The sequence below is a fragment of the Ostrea edulis genome, chromosome 1 (assembly GCF_947568905.1).
Source record: "Ostrea edulis chromosome 1, xbOstEdul1.1, whole genome shotgun sequence".
NCBI classification, from domain to species: Eukaryota; Metazoa; Mollusca; class Bivalvia; order Ostreida; family Ostreidae; genus Ostrea; species Ostrea edulis.
The window spans coordinates 80,113,349-80,125,685 of record NC_079164.1 but is presented as its reverse complement, the minus strand read 5'-3'; the positions used below and the strand labels follow the sequence as shown (position 1 = coordinate 80,125,685).

The following is a 12,337-nucleotide window of genomic DNA, read 5'->3' as shown; positions in this document are numbered from 1 at the left end:
TCGTTATCTTCACCTTTCATAAATCATGTGAATGTCATATAACAAAAACTGACATAAATCACCTGAGTGTCATACAACAAAAATTAACGTAAGTCACGTGCCATACAACAACATTTATATAAGCCACGTGACTATCATCTTTCAGGCACCTGAATTGACCTGATCCCATCTCTGGTATATACAGGGGTCAGTGTTTGTCCAACTTTCAATTTATATTGTTTATAGGAGTTATGAGATTGATCACTGTTCGTTATCTTCACCTTTCATACAACGAAAACTTACACAAAGATGCTGCGCATTCAAACTTATATAACATAATGTCTTTAGATTTTCTACTTGTCGTTCAATTTTCTGTTGTTTACACAATGAAATGATGTTCTGGGCATATATTCCCATCTTTCTTTCTTCGGGTATTCACTAAAAAGGTCAAGATAACGAACAGTGATCAATCTCATAACTTCTGAAAAGAATACACAATTAGTCTAGGAGAAGTAAACATCCCCTGTCGACTTTGATCAGGCAAATGGGATAATCCGTAGTTAAAATCAGTATGTAAAAAAGGCCTAGTAACAATTGTTATGACCCACGTCAGACAGCATTTGTCAAACTGATTGAAGAATTTTGAATAATTTAAATTCTGATAAATGTTTGCAGCTGAAAAATAATCAAAGTAAAATATATCAAATTTACATCACTAGTAAATGATAGAAGCAGAATGGTTTGCACTTGAAACTTCATGGAATTTATTCGCCATTGCATTTATTTTTAGGGCCCTATAGTAATCACATTGTCCGTCCGTCAACACTTTCTTTGTGACACGATAACTCAAGGAGTTTTTATTGTATAGTTTTCAAATTTTATAGTAAGAGGAAGACGCCTATAGATTTTGGGTTCATGTCATTTAGCCTGTGTGTCTGTTTGTCATTATCTTTGTTATTATGAACACGTTCGTTGTTACACGATAACTCAAACAGTTTTCATTGTACAGTTTTCAAATTTTGTACAGAAATAATTTACATTAAGAGGAAGACAACAATATAATTTGGGGTCATGTCACTTTGTATATATTAATGTGATTATTAAAAAAATGCTTGATGTCACATGTATATTGAATTAACACGTCATTCCCACTCAACAACTCTCGATCAGGATCGGAACACGAAATTAGATTTCTGATATCCGGTTGCAAAGTGGAACTGCATCATTGAATTATGTACTAACTGCACGTTACACCTTAGAGAAATGTTCTTTTTAATAAAAAAAAGTCACAAAACAGATACAAAAAGAGTGTACCTTATTCATTGCTGTTACCGAACTTTCGTCGGTGAAAATCTCGAAATGGCCTGTTTCACAGCGCTAGTTGACGGTAAGGTCCACATTTTCTGCGTAAGTATTTTGATATTTGCTTATATATTTTTATTTAGCGCAGACATGGTATGTTTCGGCTAGGAATAATGGAAACTGGCTCACCTATGTATGTAAATACATATTCTATTTTTAAAAATGTAGAACACTTCTATCAAATGTATTTGAAAACGCTTAGATCCTCGATGTCAGAATTTCCTTTTCCTAGACATCGATATGTCAAATTTATAATCCTTTTTTAATAGTATGTACCACATTGTGTACCAGTTATCCATTTTGAATCCCCTATAACAGTGGGATTTAGTTGCACTCTGTTGTGTTTGAGTGGATGCCAAACAGAAGTAATTTAAATTGCATCAGTCTCTCATAAATATGCTTCATGATTATTTTTTCACAAATTTGCATTCCAATGTATTAATTCTAACATATATACCAGCCCCAAATATTGCTATCTCAAATACAGATGTCACTTTCCTCTAATAGCCCTCAGAGGGCCCCTTGCTGACCGTGTCAGTTTTCCAATTTTTTATGCGTTTACAATGAAGATTTAATACAACATTACATACCATGAAAAAAAATCCCATTTAGCGTCAGTTGCACCCCCCCCCCCCGAGTTTTTCAATCTAAATAAATGAACACTCCCGAGGATTTTCAAAAGCCGGAAATTCGTGTCATTGCAGGAATTATTTTTTTCTGTCAGTGGTCATCGACAACGCAGACATTTTAAAAAAAAAATCGACAATAATACTCATCAAAAATTAAATGTGAAAGGATTGGGCTACTTCGGACCTTTTTAGGAGATGTTTAATGCCTTTCATATAGGGGGATTCTATCTGTCTCTTGGGAATAAGGTGATTTGGAGCTTTGTTTACAATATGTGTCCTATTTTCGAGTCATCTCTTGTTAGATATTTATATAGAGATTGAGAACAAAACGGATGAGAAGCCTCTGTGGGTATATACAAATCTGTTTCTGTTCTTAGTTTGCTCAACTATCTATTTTGTATTGCTTATAGGAGTTATGAGATTGATCACTGTTCGTTATTTTCACTTTTCATCATGGAACCAGGTCTTGCGTAATGACATCAGTTCAGGATCATAACACACGGTATCTGTAAGTTAAGTATAAGCCTCAAGGGTCCCTAGATTGTGCCCCGAAATAATTAATGATATCAATTTTTAATTGGAGACCGATTTTGACCACTCTATAATACAAAAAGCTCTGTCAGTGTACTGCTATGTCCCTGTTTTCTCTGGCGGAGGGCGGGGACAAGAATATTCTGTTTTATTATGGAATAAAACACAAATCTTGCGTAGTTCATAGCAAGCTTTACGTAAATTGCCACATTTTTTTTTTTATACTTTATTCTCGCCTATGAAAAGACAATGGGATCAAAATTATATTGCAGTAACTGAGCGTATTTGAAAATTTACAATGTATCATTTTTTCAATGAAAGGTGAAGACAACGAACAGTGATCAATCTCATAATTCCTATCAGCACAGGGGCTAAGCCCGTTTTGTGCCCGAACTCTGTGATACCATAAATATAGAAAGGGGTCTAACTCTGACACAGATAAAAAAAAACCCAACCACTCGCTTCAAATGCCTAAAAAATCTTAAACTACGTAAGCTATGCGTAATTTGTCGTTTTCCTTGCATAGATTAATGTTTTTACTACTTGCATGCCAAATTTCAAGTCACTTGGTTCTTAAAATAACAAAGATATACGTCATCGTTCTCTCGATTTCACTTGTTTATTTTTACTAAGACATTTACCGGTCCAGGTCACGGAGTCGTTTCTCGCCTATGACAGCAGCGAAATTCAGACTAGTATGGAAGATTTCGGACCTGTCAATTAAAATTTCACATCAATTATACGCTACTTACTTCCTCATATTTTAATATTTTTCCTCAGCGGCATCAACTGTTGACAAGATCTGCCATTTTAATGAATACACTAAATACCCGAAATGTCTAAAACTTTAAAGAGGGGGGTGGGGGTGGGGGTGGGGTGGGGTGGGGTGGGTGGGTAATAATAATCTAAATGAAATAGAATAAACAAAAACAAAAAATTAAAAAAGCAAAGAAATAATGTTCAATTTCCTTCTCTAAGTGCAATATCACAAGAATAATGTTTTGATCAGTTTTAAGGTATTTGAGATTTTAAGTCTATCGGGTATTTAGTGTATTCATTAAAATGGCAGATCTTGTCAACAGTTGATGCCGCTGAGGAAAAATAAGTCGTGTAACGTCTACACGAAGAACATTATTAAAATATGAGAAGTAAGTAGCGTATAATTGATGTGAAATTTTAATTGACAGGTCCGAAATCTTCCATACTAGTCTGAATTTCGCTGCTGTCATAGGCGAGAAACGACTCCGTGACCTGGACCGGTAAATGTCCTAGTAAAAATAAACAAGTGAAATCGAGAGAACGATGACGTATATCTTTGTTATTTTAAGAACCAGTGACTTGAAATTTGGCATTAAAACATTATTCTATGCAAGGAAAACGACAAATTACGCATAGCTTACCTAGTTTAAGATTTGTAGGCATTTAAAGCGAGTGGTTAGTTTTTTTTATCTGTGTCAGAGTTAGACCCCTTTCTATATTTATGGTATCACAGAGTTCGGGCCCAAAACGGGCTTAGCCCCTGTGCCTATAAGCAATACAAAGTAGAGAGTTGGGCAAACACGGACCCTTGGATATACCAGAGGTGGGATCAGGTTCCTAGGAGGAATAAGCATACATGTCGACCGGTCACAACCGCCGTGAGCCCGATATCTTGATCAGGTAAACGGAGTTCCTCGTAGTCAAAACCAGTGTGCCAAAAACAGCCTAACAATTATTAATTTTGTATTCCGTATAGGAGTTATGAGATTGGTCACTGTTCGTTATCTTCACCTTTTCGTCTTTAAGTTACATGTAGCTTTTCCAACTTTAGTCTTGGCATTTCCAACTTTAATCCGATAATTTCCAACTTAAATCTTAAAGCTGTATGACCCGATGTTCATGTATTATTTTTGTACATAATTACTTTAAAGCAGATTAATTACTTTATAAAGTTATTAACTTTCCCTTAAAGGCATAGGGTCTAAAATATTAGTGAAATTTTGCATGTTCCAAAAAGGTGGCGAAATTTAAGATTATAACTATAAAATCATTAATAGTTCTTCAGAATGTTTACGAACACATTTGATACGATAATAATTTAAAAATAATTCCCTGTTCTCATTTGCCTAAACTGGTACCCTGTTGACTTCGCATCTCTTATGTTTGTGTGTAGCCACCAATCAGTGGGGTACCAGTTTAATATATTGTCCTTCAGACAAAATGTTTATAAAGGGCTAAAACGTCAAAATGACTTCAATGGCCTACATTTTTCATAACGCTATGCGAGTTAGTTCCCCCTGATTACAGAGGGCGCGCAGCAAATTGCGGTCCTCAGTTGACGGTGTCATATAAGGAATAAATAGAAAATTTACAATTTTTGATTGCAATCAATTGCCAGTTAAGGAATTTTTCTAAGAATTAAGTGTAATGACTTAAAAATAGTATAACTGAACAAATTATTTTACTAATTACATTTATATGTGTCCCTTGTGTGGTTTTATAGCAAGTAATGTATAGTCATGATGTAATAAAGTATGTAAATATTACCTAGTCCTCGATTCCTTTAGATCAGAATCACGATGTCCTGAGTATATCATCATTTCATCATTATTAATTTTTATCAATATTTTCGACAACTAAAATACACACTCACTCACTCCCCCCTCCCCCCCCCCCTCCCAAACCCCATGCAATACGATATGCCTAAAACACATGTAAAACCAACGTATACATGTACATTATCAATTTATCGTTTCGCACTGAACAAAACTACTTGTTGCTAAATGTACACTAGGTGCCAATAAATAATGCATTTTAATTGTCTTGAATTGGTATCTCTAGTGTAACCTTTTAGTTAAATTTTTTTTTTTTTTGGCGTGTGATTCAATCTTTTGAAAGTTAGATTTTGTGTACATCAACTTACACCTCTTCTTGCACTTCAATTACTCAAATGAGCACAAAAACAATCATCAGGCTTGTAGCAACAATGGGCCTGCCTCCTCTTATTATTACATTATTTTTACGTGCAGATATAGATCTATATACTCGGATACCCCCCCCCCCCCTTTAAAAAAAAAAAAACAGCATTGTCGTGAATAATGGAGATGAAAATTTTAACCAATGAATGAAACTGAAAGATCAACCCTTACTGCCTTCCTTCTCGAGCTTTGGATTGTTTTTTTTTTTTAAATTTACTTGTCAAGAAATTTTAGGCATTATTGATCAAATCAACCCCCCCCCCCCCCCCTATAAACGATGCCACGTGCCTGTCATTGTATCACATGCTTTCATTGTGCTTTTAATTCTAGGTATCTGTTGTTTTTAAAACAGATTACTATTGAAATTCTCGGTATTAATTGCATAATTTGAACAGAAATAAACGTCAAATACATTTATAACACCTCCTCCCCCTTCATCAACCCTAGAATTTGACGAAGTGCATACTTTAAAAAGTTTTCTCCATAAAATCGAAGAAATTAAACCTTGTTTTTGTCATAGATATATTACAACCTGTTAAAACTTGGTATTACTATAGAATTTAGTAACGTAAGCTTTACTATACACTATTTTATGTGAGACTTAGGACCGCAATCGTAAGCGCGTCCCCAACTTCCGGTGTAAGGGGAGTAACTGCAAAAATGTAGGCCATTTAAAGCGCTGCAGCTATAGATAACTCATAATTAATACTACAAATTTGTTTTTTGGAGTTCTTCTTGCAAAATATTGTGATGTCTTTTTTTAGATAAAAGATAGACCCTATGCCTTTAATTACATGCTTGAAAACATTTGCATGTAAAAGAAAACAATGAGAATATTATTTAGAAAGAAAATATAGTGTGGTACATATATAAATCATCCCATTAATTATACAGTGTAAGACGTCTATAAATAGACCCACGCGCGTCAAGGGAATCCCAAGATGATGTATTAACTCATACGCAACTGTCTAGTTTTAAGACTGAAAGAGCGTAAAACAACGAATTACTAAGAGGTATTTCATATTTTTATTCCCATTAAACTTATGGCACGATACTGTTGTAACAAAATACACAGCTTTACACAGATAAGACTACCAATGATCTGAAAGTTTGAACTGGTCGCGTGACTGTCACTTGAAATGGCAGAGTGACGCGGTTGTTTGTAAATATCGATTTAAAATCAAATAATTTTGGTTAAAACAGGTGAAATAATGTATGACATGCCATACAGCCTCATAACCACATACGTGCGATGATTTAATAGCGTATTTACGAGATGGGGAAAAAAATTATAATTGTAATTCGGACCATACAGCTTTAAGACTTTAACTTTACGTTTGGCTTTTCCAACTTTTAAGTTGACTTTTCCAAGTTAAGTCTCTTTTCTTCCATTAAAGACGGAAAAGCCAATATTATTAGAGAAAAACAAGCTTTCTGAAAGTTTTGCATGGTGACACATAGTCCCCTACCCGTTGCAAAAATTACTGTACCACAACAATATTCACATCTCAGTATGTAGGTTATAGTAAAAGGGAAAATTGGGGAACCAGGATAGGAGTGGTTGGAAATTAACTGCTATTCAAGTAGAGACTAGACCGGGAAAAAAGACATTTATACATGTAATTAGGTTTAGGTCTTTAACTAAGTCAATAAACTGTGAAATATTGGTGATCATGAATAATTTAGCTACATTGTTGTATTACTATGCTAGAAGTTTTAATGAGTGTAGTACTCTTATCTACAGAAATAAGAAACTTGGATGTAAACTAACAATCCATGCTATTTTTCTAAGTCCAAGGGCCATAACTTAATGAAAAATCAACGGACCGAGACGAAATTCGAACTGTTCTGTAACTTGTTATGGCAAAGCAATGTACCAAATATCAAATAAATATCCGCAAGAACAGAGAAAAAGTGTGGAAAACTTAACTGACGGACAGACGGACGGAACGCAAACCTAAAGTCCCTTCGACTTCGTCGGTAGGGGACTAAAAATAGTGTGGCCCTTATACACTTCCGTAAGGTTCAACTCACCAGCTATCAAATATGTGCTTGAAAATAGATGATTTTGATTTTTGAAAAAAAAAAAACGTTTTCAAGGGTTCCTGTATTAAGAAACAGTTTTTCTCGATTTTATTATACCAATTCATCGGAAAAGTGAATATTCATTGTCACTTCCAATGCCATTCTTAACGTCACTAGAAGCAGTTCTAACTGTTGTCATTTTATCAATATAATACATGTATATCATATGTGCACTGTAATATATTTTAAATATTATAAATTGATTATAGATTACGTATTTTGATTTAATAATCTTTAGAAATAACGATCTAGTTTGTCAATAGGGGCTGTAAGTCTCGTTTCTCGTCACTTCCCGTGAAGCGTTTCCGGTGACAAACAAATACGAGTATAGAATTGGGCCAGCTACACGTCCGAAAAACCAACGCTTATGCATAAATCAGAGAACGCTGTGTACCACAACCATTTATTAATGTTCCTGTTTAACAAGTTGACGTATATTGTCAATGCAGTGGTTCAAGTGTCGATGGAGAACAACCATGTAACTGCAAGTATACCTTCATCTTCAACTTCATGAATGATTATTCGATAATTACGCAATTCATTTATACTTTTAATTCAACTTACTTCTCTTTTAATTCAAACAACTAGGCCTATTATTGTTAATAATTAGACATACAAATGTACAATGTAACTCAAGTAGATAATTTTGTGATGTGGCTAAATTTGAGGGCGGGGGGGGGGGGGGGGTGTTATGGTTATATTAATGCCCTTTACTTCACTAGTTTTTATCATTGTTTATGCAATTTGGAGAAATTAGTAATATTAAGATAACTTGATTATGTTTGTAAATATTTAGCAAGAAATTACAGGGAAGGGAGGTGGGGGGGGGGGTGCACTTCTTGTCTAAAGATATAAGGAGGCAAATGCCGGAGAGTAATTTCAGTGGTTGCTCTTTCCAATAATGTGGTAGAGAATTTGTAGAATTGTGTATCTTTTGTATAAGTGACGCCTATTTATTGTGGATTCTCTTTTTATAGGCTTCACTGTACATTATATATAAACTTTTTCTTACATTTAGAATTCGGGAAGAGTATTTTCTCCCTCAAGTCCAGCCATCCTTACTATCACCTGATACAGGGCCAGCTTTTGTGCAATATGAATTATTGTGTTTTGATTGTTTGAACTACAGTCGACTGCATGCAAATTATCCGGATCATAAAAGACTCTTAGTGGACAAAGAACATTGCGAAGCGATAGAACTTTATTGCTGCAACTTGATTATTTGGAGAACAGCTGACTGCAGAATTATCTGGGATCGTAAAGAACTCTGAATGGACACATACCATTAGCAGAATTATACTTTCAATACTTTCATTTCTGGATGGATTCAAAATCAACATGTATGATAACATATACTTAATAAAACAATTAATAACAATCAGTAGTGCATTTTTATTTATACTAAACTATTTGACACACACGTTTTATTTCATTCATAAAGGATTTGCAAAAAATAATAAATGAAGAAAATTATATCAAAATTAAAAACAACAACAACGAGTGCTTAATTCCAGACGTGGGTTTTGCAGGAACTCTGCTGTGGAGCACATGTTGATCCTGTATTCAAAGTTGAAAAATAAGTGATTGCACCATTCTGTGTTACACAAGTCACTGCTTTGATAGTAAGTCAGCACTTACAGGAACTGTATGTCATGGCGTGGGTATCACGGTGTCCGGGAATATTTCAGGAGATTGGTCTCAATGGCATCGATCCATCTAACCTAAATAAACAAGAGGCCCATGGGCCTAGAATCGCTCTTCTGATACATTGTAGAAGAGGCAAAAATTCTCACTAACCAAGATTCATCAATTAACAAAGTTTGATGATGTTAAGTCAAATAGTACCTGAAAATTTAAATGAAACTGTCCAAAAGTAGGTTACGGTGACCTACTTTTGGTTGACACACGGAGGACTCAAGATACATCAACTGACAAGTCAAATAGTATTCAAATATAGCTGTCAAATTCCAAAAGAAGGCCACAGTGACCTACTTTTTGGTCGACACACTCCAAAGACTCAAGATACATCAACTGACAAAGTTTGATATTTGAAGTCAAATAGTATCTGAAATATTCAGATATAAATTTCAAATTCCAAAAGTAGGTCACAGTGACATACCTTTTGGTCAACAAACTATGAAGACTCAAGATGCATCAACTGACAATTGATGATCCTAGCTTTCATAGTGTCCAAAATATGCATCTAAAATTGAAAATGTGAAATTTGAATGTCTGCAAAATTCAAAAAGTAGGTCACTGTGACCTACTTTTTTGAAAATATGTTTTGAGGCCTCTAGTCGCATCAATTTACAAGGTTTGATGATTCTAAACCTCTCAGTATCTGAAATAACAACCTAAAATGTATTCATAAATGATTAGCCATACAATTCAGAGAGTAGGTCATGGTGAAATACTTTTCACATGATGCAGTTCAAGGTCCCATGATCCATCAACTGACAACTTTTGATGATCAAAGGCTCAAAAGTGTCCAAGATATGCATAAAAATCCATTTAATAATAATTACCTGCGAAATTCAAAAAGTAGGTCACCATGACCTACTTTTGAGACATGGTGTTAAGTCCTAAGATGCATCAACTGACAAAATTTGATGATCCTAGTCCTTATATTAAGCAAAATATCAAAGTTTTAACAAAACAAAATTTAAGGTCAACTTTGAAGTGACCTTGAGACCACACCCTTTACCCCAGGATGATGCCTTGAACAATTTTTATATCTACAACCTATCCTCATCCTTATGTATAAGTTTGGTGATAATTTGCCCTGTGGTTCTTGAGAATATTTTTTAGCAACCATTACTTTTGTTTGCATTTTCCTAATTATCTCCCCTTCTTAAAAGGTCACAACCCTAGTTTTAGTACAAATGAAAGCCCTTGGGCCAAGGATACCCTGTGACAAATTTAACAAAAATTGGCCAAGGGGTTCTTGAGATAAAGCCCTTTTCCCAAAAAGTTGACGCACACCGCACGCCAGACACATGACCATATGATTAGCTCTTTGAGCCTTCGGTTCAAAAGAGCTAAAAATTGGAATAAAAATCATTTTCATGCAATACGTTTCTCTTTATCTCAAGGAAGTTATTGTAAGTCTTAAATCAAAGCCACATTCTTGAATTTAGTATAAACTAATATTTTTCTATACACAAAACTGTGTTTATACAATTTGAAACTGGTTTAGGGAGAGAGGATAGAAAAATTCAATGCGGATGGAGAAGGTTTGTTTTTAAAATAATAATAAATATTCCCAGTAAACAATCAATAGAGTTGTACGAACCTTAAAGCTGTATAGTCCGAATTCAATATTTTTTTTTCCATCTCGTAAAAACGCTATTAAATCATTGCACGTGTGCAGTTATGAGACTGTACGACATATCATAAATTATTTCAACTGTTTTAACCCAAATAATTTGATTTTAAATCGATGTTTACAAATAACCAAGTCACTCTGCCATTTCAAGTGACAGTCACGTGACCAGTTCAAACTTTCAGATCATGTCTTATCTGTGTATTTTGTTATATAAACAGTGCCGTACCATAAGTTTAATAGAAATAAAAATATCAAATACCTCTTAGTATTTTTTTGTTTTACGCTCTTTCAGCCTTAAAACTAGACAGTTGCGTATGAGTTAATACATCATGTTGGGATTCCCCTGACGCGCGTGGGTCTATTTATAGACGTCTGTTATGGGATGATTTATATATGTAGCCACTATATTTACTTTCTAAATAATATTCGCACTGTTTTCTTTTACATGCAGATGTTTTCAAGCATGTAATTAAGGAAAAGTTAATAACTTTATAAAGTAATTAATCTGCTTTAAAGTAATTATGTACAAAAATAATACATGAACATCGGGTCATACAGCTTTAAAACATAACGTATTACATGTATGTTATCAAATTATCCCCCACCCCTTTCCACCAAGTACCAACCGAATCTCAATGAATCCACTTTCTAAAATCAATATATTGCTTTATAATATAAATACTATCACTTCTTTTTGAAAATTGTGTAAATATTACATTTATCAAGGTTTAGCTGCAATAATGTAGCCCTCTCCGAGTTTACTAATCTGACTCCCCCCACCTTTTTTTTTTTTAAAGGAGAGGGATATATTATTGCAGCCTAATGAAGATCATGCACGCATGACGCCGATAAGAAATCAGTGATGAAGTTTTGTTGTATATGTCATTGAAAGAGTACTGTTTAGTAGTGCTACAGCTGCTGTGTCTAGGAATGTTTTTTTGTTGTAAAAATTCTCCCTATAGATCGTAAAATCATGCTCCCTCCCCCTATAAACATTTCATTTATACAATTTCATGTGTGACTGCATGTGACGTATAACTGTGTATGTTTTGATTTGTGGATTGTAAATAAATACATGTAAATCTATTTATATCTACTTAAGCGTATATGTAACTAAAGACTGATGATCAGTATGAAGGTCCTAGATGTGGTAACAAACAAAACCAAGATATTTATATTTATCTAATGGAAATCAAATTTACTACCGGTATTAGAATGCATTTATACTGACATGCGCAACTTTCCCCATAACGTCCAATTCTTTGCATCGCCCAAAACAACGATAAAAACTGCAGGATATTTCCAACTGGTATGATTTCATGCAAACCGTAAAGGTATGTTTGTCACCAGAAATACTCAAATCTCGCGTCATCTCGTTTGCGAGTTTACAGCCCCTATACAACCTATCATTGGGTCAAATGTTGTCTGATGTGTTTCATACCTTTTGTTAGGCCGTTCTTGGCAAACTG

The 12,337-nt window shown here is 34.4% G+C and overlaps 1 protein-coding gene across 1 annotated transcript in view; it reads left to right on the top strand.

Annotated features, from left to right (window-relative positions):
• The window catches only part of LOC130054058 (uncharacterized), a 1,204,346-nt gene that overhangs the window by 1,151,337 nt on the left and 40,672 nt on the right, over positions 1-12,337 (top strand). The window lies entirely within an intron of this gene.